This window comes from Haemaphysalis longicornis, unplaced genomic scaffold (assembly GCF_048455015.1).
Source record: "Haemaphysalis longicornis isolate Haplotype H1 unplaced genomic scaffold, Haemaphysalis longicornis Haplotype H1 scaffold_7, whole genome shotgun sequence".
Classification (NCBI taxonomy): Eukaryota; Metazoa; Arthropoda; class Arachnida; order Ixodida; family Ixodidae; genus Haemaphysalis; species Haemaphysalis longicornis.
Genome location: NW_027526422.1, coordinates 177,587,813 through 177,601,197, shown reverse-complemented (window position 1 = coordinate 177,601,197; position 13,385 = coordinate 177,587,813).

The window sequence follows — 13,385 nt, the reverse complement described above, 5'->3', positions numbered from 1 at the left end:
AATTGATAAAAATCTGAACAGTAAAGTGCACAGTGATGTCTCGCTATTGAGCATGAAAATAGCGTAAGAAGTGGCCAAGAGACACTTGCGGCCGCACAGGATGTAATGCGCCAAACCAAAGTGGGGTATAGAAAAAGTGAAGGCTGATGCGCGGCAGCATGAGAGTACCACATCGTGCAGTCGAAACCAAGTGAATGGGTGCTTGATAGGGTGCTTGCTGGTGGTGTGAGAGAAAGTCTCAGGCCTCGTCAGGTAATGACACTAAGGTTGTCGCCAGAGGCATTTGGAGGAGCAGAAGGAAATACGTAGATGCGACGCATCTCTTGCTCGGGGGGATGTGAAGCGTCCGTGCGCCGTCCGCAGCATCTCTGATGATGATTGGGGCAGGATGCCCCTAGGAATTGGCCAACCAAAGAATCCATCACGAGAAAGGTTCGCGTTCAACCACCATCGTCATGTTCCCATAGGGGAACCGTTGAAGAAGAAGCAGAAGAAGATTAGATGCGAAGAATCTCTTGCCCGGGGAGATGTCCACGTCCGTGCCCCGTCCGCAGCACCGATGATGATGATTGTGGCAGGATGACCCTAAGGATTGGCCAACCAAAGAATCCATCACGAGATAGCTTCGCGTCCAACCACCATCGTCATTCCTGTAGGGGAACCGGTGAAGAAGAAGGCGAAGAAGACAAAGCTGCGAAGAGGAGGGCATGTACGTTGCTCTCAGCCGGTGCACGAACGTCAACAACCTTTACCTCACCGACGCTGACGTAGACTACCGATTCTACCACAGAGACGTCAACATCGACAAGAACGCGATGAACGAGTCTCGGCGCCTCGAGAACCACCGCCTACTCACCGTAACACTACAGTACTTGCGTGCCTTTGCCACCGGTGAGGACCCGGGCGCGGAATTCCCTCTGGCGCTACTAAACACCAGATCACTCAACATAACGGCAACACAATGGAACCACGCGAAACCCCCATGATGCTTCGTATCCTCATCAGGGATCCCCAGGGGAAGATGGTGTAATTTTTTATTGATATTTCTGAACAGGTCAGAGGGCGGACCAGGGGACTGGTTCCATCTTCACTGAAGCCCATATGCAGTCCGCGCTGCTGTGCTCTGTCCGCCAGCTGAAGCTGGGTAGGCAGAGAGGGGCTGGACAGCAACATCTTCCATTGCTCTTGTTGGGTAGTTGACGGGAAGAGAGGAGGGTGCTGAGGGCTAAATTCGCACACCCCGATTATGTGGTGGAGTGTTCCGACTTGTGAGCAAAATTTAAAGCTTTGCAGCCCGCTGTGCCAACTAAATCGTGTCACGCGGGCTTGGAAGACGGTGGCCATCAACGATAGGGCTGTGTAATTAAAGGCAACACATGCAAGACAACTAGTCACTTCATAAAGATAAATGTTCGTGTGTCTAGGAACACACCTTAAACAAATGAAGCTTGAAGGACTACAGGCGGAGCTTGGTGAAGGAAGGCTGGGGGAGAAGTAGAAGTTGTCCTAGCAATTAAACAATAGTCGGACTGGCTTAAGAAAAGCAATTTCTAAATATTGTGCAGGAAAAGCGGTTTATAATGCGAATGCAAACGACCGCCCTAGAAATTCAGAATGGATGCCTGCGCCTACTAGTCCGTCACTAAAGGCAGCCTCTGTGGCAGCAACTACTTGCTGGAAATTTATCTAGGTGAGCATTTCAGTACCTTTGAAATCGATACATTGTCAACTCTGTTTATTTCAATTGTTACCTGGTCACTAAGGATGGGAGCAGATAGAAAGAGGAGATTTAATGTAGAAAGAGACGACTGGCAGTACATGAGTCATCTACGGCCAGTGCACGGCTGATCGCGTGGATGTATGTCGGCGACGATGTCGTCGTTTCCTTGCGTAAGTTATAACAAGTATTACATCGCACATTTGCAACTAAGTTAATGGACATTTGGTTCTAGAGTAATGAACCTAGTATAAAATGTGACGTTCGGGCTCACCAGTGAAGCAGCCACTAGCTAATAGAGGAAATCCGAATCGAAGGAGAGTTGCGAAGCGATAAAGAAGGAACTCGTGAGTATAATATCAGATTCGCACGGGCCCGAGTGTACCGGCGCCACCCGCTGGCTCACAGCCGCTCACTCGCGGCCATCCCAATATGTTGGTGGCAACGATTTCATTCACGTCGTTGTGCAGTCGCCTAGCTCAAGACGGATCCTAGATGAATCAACCTTTTCCCAGTAGCTGGGGAAATAAAATCGCCCTCTCGAACCAAAATACTCACCAAGAACCGGACGTTTTTGGAACCAGCTCGGTTCTTTCCTCAGGGGTGACTGAGTTCACGTTGTAGCGCCGGTAACTCAAAAAGCGCCTCGCTGTGGAGAGAGTGAGAGAGAGAAACTTTATTAGGCAATAATGTGAGAGTGGTTCTTCAGTCCAGGAGTCCATGTGCTGTCTAGGCTGCCGTAGCCCAGGTCACAAGCAGGAGCTGGTCCTCAGGTCGACAGCTGGACGGCAGTATCTCCCACTGCTCAAGGGAAAGGGACGGGTTCAGGGGCGGAAGGTCTGAGTTTTTTTTTGCAGTCGAATAATATGTGTGTCAAATTTCCTGGTTTCTGGCAGAATTTACACTGATCAGAGTACTGCGTTGGAAAGTGTAAATGCATGCGGATAGGGTAAGGAAAAGCGCCTCCTTCAATTTGCCTGAGTTTGACTCCTTGGCTTTTGGTCAAAGATGTGTGAGGACTGGGGAAAGTTTGTCTCGTGGTTCGGTAGTATTGGGTCATTTCTTGGTAAGTGAGGGGAGGTGAGGAAACAGGTCCGGTTTCAGCGGCTCGGTGAGTGAGGTCTCGAGCCTGTCGATGAGCAAAATTGTTGCCCGTCAATGCAGAGTGGGCGGGAGTCCACACAATGTCCACCCGATGGGCAGGCGGATGTTCTTTCAGAAGTCGGCATGTGGCAGGGGCCACCCGTCCCGACATGAGCGTGTGGCGCCTGCGTGAACACAAGTGGTATTGTTTGGAGGGAAGGATATATATTCTTTGCCGCTCTGTAAGCACGTACGACTTCTTTATCTCCAGTGTGTCACGCTTTCGGGAAGTTTCACCTAAATCTCTTCAGGGGTCTGATGTTTCGAAGTACGGGGCGACGGTTTTGCAGCCGGACGTCGGTGTTGCGATGCCGGTAGATTTTTCCTCTCCCCAATGTATGAGGAGGGGCGCTCAGCGCAAAAATCTCGTATACGACACCGGGCGTCCGGTCCTTTGTCATTCTTTCTAGTAACGTTCAAAAAACTCTCGGCAGAACGCTTCGCCTGGCACAGAAAATGCCCCTCTCGCCCACCTCAATTATCGTCTAACCTCAGGCACTTTCGTACACCCCGTAAAAAGTGGGCTTGGTGGCACCGACCTGGGACACACGCTCATGCGGTTCTTTTTTGTAACGCAGATCGCTTTGTGGCCGGTAGCCTTCGTTACCGGAACAACCGCGCATGCTCCGTCAGAAGACATCGGATCAGCATTCACGGCTGCCCAGCCACCCTTCCTTGGGACTTCATGGATGAAATAAGATAAGCAACCAGACGTGCATCTTAAATACCATCTTCCGGCGAGGATGACGTCAACGGAACTACCACTGCGCCAGGATAAAACGTGGAGGCAGCCAGCCAGGCACTTCAGTGGTCTTGGCGGCACCGACCTGGGACACACGCTCATGCGGTTCTTTTTTGTAATGCAGGTTAGTGAGAAAAATTCAATATCCTCAATACGAGACGATGATGTAACCCTCACGGTGCTGCCCAGCCCTCAGTGTCTTATTGCTACAATGTTTGATTGTTGCCATGTTATTAGACTGTTATTACTAACATCTGGGGATGTGGAACAGAACCCAGGCCCAAATTCTGACTCAGAGTCGGAATCCACATCAACCAATGCCATGTTGAAGAAAATCCTTAAAGAACAAACCAAAACAACCAAAATGCCTAAAGAACTTACAGCTAATCTGAGACAAGTTGAGGGTGTGGTATCTACTATCGAGGAAAAAATTACTGCCATGGAAAATGAAATCAGTCAGCTAAAGCAATATAAGAAAAAACGAGCAGAGTACAAAAAAACTGCCTAGGCATGACTCAGCAAATACTAGAACTGACAGCTAAGGTCGACGATCTGGAAAACAGAAGTCGTCGCAACAATCTCGTAATATACGGGGTGACTGAAGAGCCTGATGAAGACTCAAAATCGCTACAAGAAAAGGTCCAAAGAACTATCTTTACTGACATAGTTGATATTGCCGTAAAATCTGTAGAAAGGATCCACAGAGTAGGCAATCCCAGTAGCGAACGCCCACGACCAATTGTTCTACGACTTTTTGATTTCTCTGAAAAGTCTAAAATTCTTTCTTGCTGTAACAAATTAAAAGGCACAGAAATATCGATTTCGGAGGATTTCTCGAAAAGAGTGAAAGATGTGCGCAGTCAGTTCTGGCGCTCTGCCGCAGACGAGAAGGCACAGGGAGCGAAGGTGTCCCTCGTGTTCGACAAGCTAAAAGTCGATGGCAAAATGTTTGTCCGGGACTCCGTGCAGAACGCCAGAGTAGAAGTTGCTGCAAGGTATTCTCGACGAAAAGCAGCTACAAGGGCAAGACCTGATGTTCAGAAGGCAGATTAACACGGGAAGACCAAAAACTTAAGAATCTTGTCCTTCAATGCCCGCAGCGTAGTAAACAAGCTCAGTGAAATTGAAAATTTAATTCTGTGTCATCACCCGCACGTGCTGGTAATTACCGAAACTTGGTTTCATGCTGGCGTGTTGGACTGTGAAGTAATTCCGGCATCATATAAACTACTCCGTAACGACAGAACTTCCAGAGGTGGTGGCGTAGCGATAGCTATTAAAAACAACATCAAGTTTTCTGTTCTTGAAGGAATTCCCCAACACGAAAGCTTATGGTGAAAATTATGTTATTCTGGGAAGACCATATTACTTCCATGCGTATACCGCCCACCCAATGCTGCGCCTCAGTATTTGGAAGCTGTTCAGGACTATCTTCCGCAGCACACAAACTCAACGTCAAACATAATAATAACAGGGGATTTTAATCTGCCGGGAATGAACTGGGCTGACATGTGTTACGATAACAGAGATGCCAGAAGTGCGGAATCGCTGCTTTTCACTGTGTTCAGTTTTTCACTGAACCAACTAGTTTCCGAACATACCAGAATTGGGGCGTCGTCCTCCTCTCTTCTCGACCTGATGTTCGTTGGAAATACACTTCAAAACAGCGCAGTTAGCGTAGAAGAAGGTATTTCAGATCATAGGTTGCTTGTCCTGACATGCCCTATCACACTTTCTCGCTCATCTACCAAACTACCATGCCTTTACGTAAAAGATTATGCGCGCGCAGACGATGGCGCAATAACAGATGTATTAGAACGCAACTTCGACGAATTTAGCGCCCTGAACAGTGTTCCGGAATTGTGGACGCGTTTTATTAAAGAAATAACATTTTTTTGCGAAAGCAACTTTATCCCCCAAAGAAAGAAACGGGTTACCCATCGCTAACACGCGAGATAATTGAGTTGAAACGAAAAATTAAGCGACGACGTCGCACAAAGGGAGATAAAAACGATTACGCTGGTATCGTTGGCACTATGCGTGATAAAGTGCGTGAAGCGAAATCACGATTTTACGGTAATTTTACGGTAATTACGGTAATTTTACGGTAAAACTGACTGGTTATAATTATTTCCAGTCAGTTTTCACACACACAGCTTCACAAGAACCTCTGGCGGCCTATACTGTTGAGCACCCGATGGAAAAATTACTTATAAGTGAAGAAAGAATATTACATCTATTGAATAACCTAGACCTAAAGAAGTCCACTAGTCCCGATTCTATCCCTAATGTATTCTTGAACCGATATGCTGCCTGGATTTCAAAATATTTGCTTATAATCTTTAGAGTGTCTTTGGACACCTCGAGTATTCCTGATGACTAGCGCAGGGCAAAAATAATTCCAGTACTAAAATCTGGCTCTAAATTTGAACCGAGCAACTACAGACCTGTTTCACTAACAAGCACCAGTTGTAAGGTGATGGCACACAAAATTGTTAAATCTATTATCAGTCATCTACCAACAGTCAGGTTGATACCATATTCGTGGACTTTTCAAAGGCGTTTGACTTGGTCCCACATGAAGATTTAATCACAAAACTACAAGCTTTTGGTATTGACGACACCTTAATCTCGTGGATTTCCAGCTTCTTACAGAACAGTACACAATGTGTAGCTGTAAACACATATACGTCTGATAGCCTCCATGTGTACTCACGAGTACCGCAGGGTTCAGTCCTTGCGCCTCTGCTATTTCTTATTTATATCAACGATATACAATTTTGTATTAATCACCAATCCAGATGCGCCTTTTCGCAGATGATTGTGTCGTGTATACAGTTGTAAGACATTCAGAGGACCAAATCAGGTTGAACAACGCACGAAAAATATACACGCATGGTGCCAGAAATGGGGCATGAGACCGAACGCATCTAAAACCAAATGCCTCACATGCACTAATAAGAAGCATCCGCTGAATTTTTCGTACACTTTAGACAATAATGAACTCCCTAAAAGTGATCAGGTGAAATACCTTGGTGTCACGCTTTCAGCGAACTTAAGTTGGGAACCCCATATTGACACCGTCTGCAAAAAAGCGGCAGGGAAGCTATCCTTCCTCAGGAGAAGGTTGCGAAATGCTCCGACCCAAGACTTATAAATGCATATAATACTCTTATTCGCCCTGCCTTAGAATATGCCGACATAATATAGAGTCCCCACCAACAACACCTAATAGACAAAATTGTACGAATTCAGAAATTAGCTGCACGGTTCATCTACTCTAATCATTCGCGGCATTCAAGCGTCACCTACCTAATTAATAGAGAAAATCTTCAGCCACTTTACAAACGAAGAATAATTTCAAGGTTAAAGTTCCTATACTTACTCTATCACGGTCATTTTAAGATACCGCGCGCTCTGTACTTACAGGACCCATTTAAACACTCACTCAGGACAAACCATAACAAGGTCATTTTTCAGCCTGCTAGTCGTGTCAATACACATAAGAATTCTTTATTCCCAATGGCCATTTGTTATTGGAATAAGTTGCCGGTCAATGCTGTGAATTGTTCTACGCTGGAATCTTTTGTCAAGGGCCCGGTTACGGCCTGCACTATGTACAAATAAAATAAATAAATAAATGCATCTATTATTACCGTCCCAGTACGCAGCCGAATGCAAATTCTGTAATCAATTAAGTACGCTCCACCATATTGTTGTGGACTGCAGGAAAAACCGCGACCTGCAACCCTTTCAAAACGCCCTTTCCCCTGATCCGTGGGAGACACTGCTGTCTAGCGGACACCTGGCGGCCCAAGCACTCCTTGTAACCCGGGCTACGACACCAGGATCAGCCCATGGCTTCCTGAACTAAGGATCCACCCCTACAATAGCAGCACAATAAATGTTTCATCTCTCTCTCTCTCTCTATCTCTCTCCCGACCATCTTCGGAGATGGGCAACACCCTGCGGATCAATTTCCAATTGTACGTACCAGGAATCTGTTTTTGTTGCTCCCAAACTCTCCCAACCAACTCCCAAAACGTTTTAAACGCTGAGTCTTTGCATTGGCGTGATTCCTAACAATATACAGCTTCGAGTGAATAACTTCCAGAGAACGCCTCCCGTAGAGTGCCGCCTGCTGTGCAGCGCCAAAAATTGAGATGTGCTTTCAGATCAGGTGGGGTTTCATGAATACTTTAGTGAAGAAAACATTGCCGTCGCTTAAGACAAGACATATTCATTGCGGTCTTCTAATATATGATCACCCGTTGAGTGATTATGCCTGCCCTACGTGGTCTGAACGCATGATCCAGTCACTTCCATACTCGAATTTCGTAGGATGCGGAAAAACATTTTCTAAGGGTACCAGAAGAACACTACGACAGGTACAGCCGTATACAAGATCTTCCAAACGCTGACAAAAAAATAAACACGCAAGTCCTCAGCCTGGCCAAAGCGGAATCGGACGATATTCGTTAGACGAGCCATGGTTGTCGCGGCTTGTGAACCTAAGCGAAACACCGCGTAGAAGTAGGCTGCACGGGGCCGTTTATTAAAATTAAGCGGTCATGCAAGAAGGAAGGAGTAGTGCAGCACCGTTATTACCGCAGTAAACGACGCAAGTGTCTATATAATCCGCTAAGAATGGCCATTTGCGTGCTCAAAAAGGAAGTTGCGCACTTCCGATCCGCCGCGGTGGCTCAGTGGCTAAGGCGTTGCGCTGCTGAGCACGAGGTCGCGGGTTCGATTCCCGGCTGCGGCGGCCGCTTTTCTGATGGAGGCAAAAAGCAAAAACGCCCGTGTGTACGAGATTTCGGCGCACGATAAAGATCCCCAGGTGGTCGAAATTGATCCGGAGCCCTCCACTACGGCGCGCCTCATCGCCTGCGTTGCGTCGGCGCGTTAAACCCCACAATCAATCAATCAAGTTGTGCACTTCCGCCTTCCCGTAACTAAACATAAATGCGAAACACTTGGAAAAACCAAAGCGCAAGAAATCTGAGCCAAGAAGAACACTTCGCCCATTCGATGATAATTACGTCATGGCAACTACCTTTCCCGTAAGAAGTTAAGGAACGCCCTGGTTGCGGCACCAGCACAATAAAATTTTATGCGTTGTTGGTACAGTCGCGGTATTCGCAATAAAAATTAACGCGGAACACGCAAAACATCGAAGCGATGGACGGGCCTGATCTTTTTGACTTCCCCACGTTCCAGAAAATCCTTAATCTTAAGGTTCGATAAATTGTGGAGGCTGGAGCACCCTACAAAAAATAGTTGTTTAGTACCTCATGAATAACATGGAGAAGTATATTACATTATATTACAGTGTATATTTATAACCACGAATGTAGAAGAAGGTGAACTGGTGAAATAGTTTGTCACTTGAGACTCGTAGTTATTTAATTTGTAATAATGTACGACTTATATCTCCCCAGTGTCATGGTTAGTACTTGTACGGATTAGCGTAAGATTCCGCACCAGGGTAGATGACAGGCTGTGTTTTTCAATTCTGCATTCTGCGTATTTTCTAATGCTTCATGATGTCAGACCTCATCGCAAATTGTTAGAATGTATTATGGCTAAATTTTGATTCTAAACATAGTGGCATCTACAAGCTGTAGTGACATCGAGGAGCGGTAACTGTAAAATCTATGAAATTGAAAGCGATGAAGTTTATGTATGAACTCTTACCATGTGGAGACTGACTTAAACTCTAGATACTTTCCTAGGATATTATTGTGTAGCCAGCGCGGCACGCCAAGTAGAAAGCAGGCAAAGCAACTCAAGTTCCTCAATTTATTATAGCAATCTACGGCTAAGGAGGTGAAGAAAGCCGTTTTTATTTCATGCAGAAATGCAAGGCTTTCCACATATATTCCTGCCCGGTACGGGTATATTTCTGATTTTTTTTCTATACCTAGCGGCATGAAAAAATTATATCACTACAGTTTTGGCTGCAGGCGAACAATACGTGTTGGCACAGAAGCTTCAGTTTCCTGTGACTTTTGTAACCTATAAAACCACTGTTCCAAGAAACATCTGAGTAGTACGGACGTGCCCCGGACTCACTGCTTCCTGTTTATTGCTCCAATGATAACTGTTTTCTTCATTTTGAAAGCAATAAATCCCCTATGAGGCAAAAACCTGCTGGTGTGAGCTGCGAATGGCCGCAAAATTTAATGTTCCTCACGCTACAAAAATGCTTTTAATTAAAAGCCATCCAGGTATTTTTCTCTATGTCTGTTTTTTTAATATTCTTTCAATGACGCAAGGGATGCCATATTTCTAAGCGGCCTAATTTTTTTTTCTACTGTAGAACACTGTTGTACGCTCGTGCAAAACGGGGGCCCGCCGCTCCGTCAAGCTTTCTTTGAGATGGCTTTTTCTGCCGGCCTCCGGCATTGTGTACTATGTACATGATGTCAATAAGGTTCATAGTTCATTGTTCATATTAAAGAAAAATCTCCCACCTCCCCTCGCGGTAACCCCTGTGTAGATGCGACGCATAGGGGGTTCAAGTTGCAGCGTTGGACAGCGGAGGAACGCGCTGGAACGATGGAGCGGAGCGGCGCAGGCACCGCGTTTTATAGCGCGCATAACGGTGAGGGGACGCGCCGGCGCCAGTGCGCCTGCCGCGGCTATGACGCAACAAAATTCAACACAATCCACTTTAATCCAATCCATTCCAAATCCAATCCAAGCCAAGCCAAGCCAAGCCAAGCCATTGGAATTCAATCCAATGCCCCTCGTGAGAGAGTCTTCGCTATCGGAGAGGAGAGGGGGTAAGCGGCGGAGAGCGCAGCTCACGCGGCAAGGAGAATGGGGGAGGGGCGGACGCTGACAGCAACGCCCACGGCGGATGCAGGCACAAGGCGAGTGAATGAGATGCAGTCGCATCTAAAAACACACAAAATTTGTGGTTTCCTAGTTATAGGTGGAAATCGGTGCAATGTGAAGATCTATTGAGTGGATTGAGAAATACCAGACGTAAGAAGGCACGGTAAACATCTCAATTCCTTTGGCGAAGACGGGGCCAGTCGCGCCACCACTGGTTGATAGAGACAGTCTTGAAGGGCAAGGGTGACAGCTACGACACAGGCCGCAGACACCTTCCGTAATGGCGCGTGACCTCTGGTTTGCCCTTTTTTTGGATATTTTGGTTAAACTTCTGGTGAAATTTTGTGATGTCGTTATGCTGAGGCTGTTGAAGCTAGATATCAAAGCTTCAGGTGCGCACTTAACAAAAGCTCAGTGCCAGGAACTCTTTAATTAGCGTTTCAATGGCTGCCGGGAAAAGTCGGAAATCACCGATGTCAACGTTTCAGATGCGACTGCATCTCATTCACTCGCCTTGTCCCTCAGTACGGCGCTGTCCGTCCACACCCCTTCCCCTACACTGTAAAAAAAATAATAGTTAGCGGCGCCCGGTTTCGATCCCACGACCCTGTGGGCGGAACGCGAGGTACATGGTGCTCTTCCCACTGCGCCAAAAAACCGATACAGAATCAAATGCTACGAACGCGCCTTATATCCTTCACTCATTCAAACTACGTCAACATGCTACTGATACAACGCAGGATGGGGCAATGATTAACACTTGCAATCAAAGAAAAGAAGCTCCCACTTACAGCAACAATGATGGACTAAAGGTCGTTGCGACAGCGAAGCCACTTAGAGAGATTGACCAAGATTGGCCAATAAAACATAATAATAATCATAAAACATAATAATCATACGCGTTCCGGACACGTTTCACGCGATTTCAGAATCAATCCAACGGAAACACCAAGTGAACACCACGATGCGTCGCATCTACACAGGGTTCCCCCGTGGGGAGGTGGGCGGAATTTTCATTTTTAAATCAAGTCGCGGAATGCACGCGTTGACTTACACACCGTCCCCCACAGCACCATACTGGAGGCCTTCGACGACGTGGGCGTAGTGGGACACCTCAGGAACAACGTGCAAGCGTTCCTTTCTGCCCGGACCCTTCGGGTGAAGCTGGGGCCCACCGACTAGCAGCACACGAAACCACTGCTCTGGGATTCCCCAGGGCAGTGCGCTGACCTCGTTGTTCTTAAACTTGGTGCTGGCTCCGCTCCTAGACTACACCCCCGCTGGACGCCGGTATCCAGTGGAGATAGCAGTCTACGCGGACGACGTCGCCATTTAAACGCACGTGTGGGCCTACATGACTGGGCAAGCACGTGAGGGCGTGCTTGCAGGAGGCGCTGGGTGCAGCGGCTGCCTTCCTGTAAAGCCGTGGCCTGCAGCTCTCAGAGATCGAGACGCAGGCTATGATGGTAAGCCCTAGAGGCGCTGAGGACCGCAGGGCAATGCCACCTTTCGCCCTCAGTGACCAGACCCCCTCCCCCCCAAAGGTGGCGCCAGGTGGCCAGGCGGCGCATCAGCGCACTTCGGGGGTGTAGCAGGGCGTGCCAAGGCTGGTGGCGCAATGCAATGACTGCTCCCACCGGGTTGCGCAACGCCTCTTATACAACAAGGCCTCCTCGGCTGTGCTGTACGCGCTACCCCTCGTCCACCTGAAGCAACTGCGATGGAAGGAGCTCGAGCTGTATCAACACCCGGCCCTCCGGCTTCGCCTGGGCCTCCCACGCCGAGCTCCCGCGGCGGCGCGTGGCGGCCACCTCGCCGAAGGAGCTGAGGTCCCTTCAGGAGGGTCTGCGCAAAATAGACCGCCTCCAGAAAAGCTCAGACGGGGCCGCCTTGCTGCACCGGTTCCGTGGCCTCCCAAACTAACAGATGGGAAGCTGCTGCACGTCTATGAGGATGACATTGTGGTGCCGCAGCGACCCCTCTGTGGCCTCGACCGCCTGGCACGGGAGAGGACCTGGACATTATTACCAAGCTATACGGGGTGCGCATCAAAGGGAGCACACCGCACCACGCCATCTACCAGGAGGTGGCCGCCCTGCTGCAGGACGGCACCGGAAGCCAGGGCAGGACGACGCCTGAAGGTGTTCATAGACCGGTCGGTGCTACACCGCACGGGCAACGCGGCCCTCGACGGCAGCCGGGTGTGCCGCCCGCCTTCGTCCGCCCCGTCCACCACTTCGGAGGTGGATGGCTTGCACCTGGCTACAGGGCCTGCTGCTCGAGCGGGCATGCCGAAACTGCGAGGCCCTCATCCTAAGAGACTCCCGTTCAGCCCTCCTGCGGCTGGAGGTGGCTGACCAACCATCCAGCTCAAGTGGATACGTGTAGCGGTCACTGGCGGCCAAGCTGCACGCGGTGGCCTCTCGCGGCAGTGCCGCATGGCTACACTGGCTGCCGGCCCACATGAGCACCCCGGGCAACCAGGCGGCCGACGCCCTCTCCAAGCGCGTCCATCAGCCGGGGAATCCTCCCCCCCCTCCCTTGAGGTGACGGCATTCCCTGCCCCACGTCAGATTCTGGCCCGAATGACCTCGGCCATACACCCGGACTCCCAAATGGCGAGTGGCCAGGCCCCGCTTGTTCTACCTCCGGGTGCGGAAGAACAGCTGGGAGGTAGCGGCCCTACTGCACTACCACGTATGACGCGCCTCCCTCGCCTGCCACTGACCTGAACCCGAGACGCTAAAGCACCTGATCCTGTACTTCCCCCGATATCCAGCACACAGAGTAATGCCGGAAGCTGCACTCCAGCGTCTGGGACAGACCAGACAGAACAATAATGACAAGCTGTTCCCGACGGGTCCACCAGGCTCCCGCCGGGAAGGCTTCAGCCCTCTCGTGGCCTACATCGAGGCCACCGAACTCACATAGCTCTTGTAG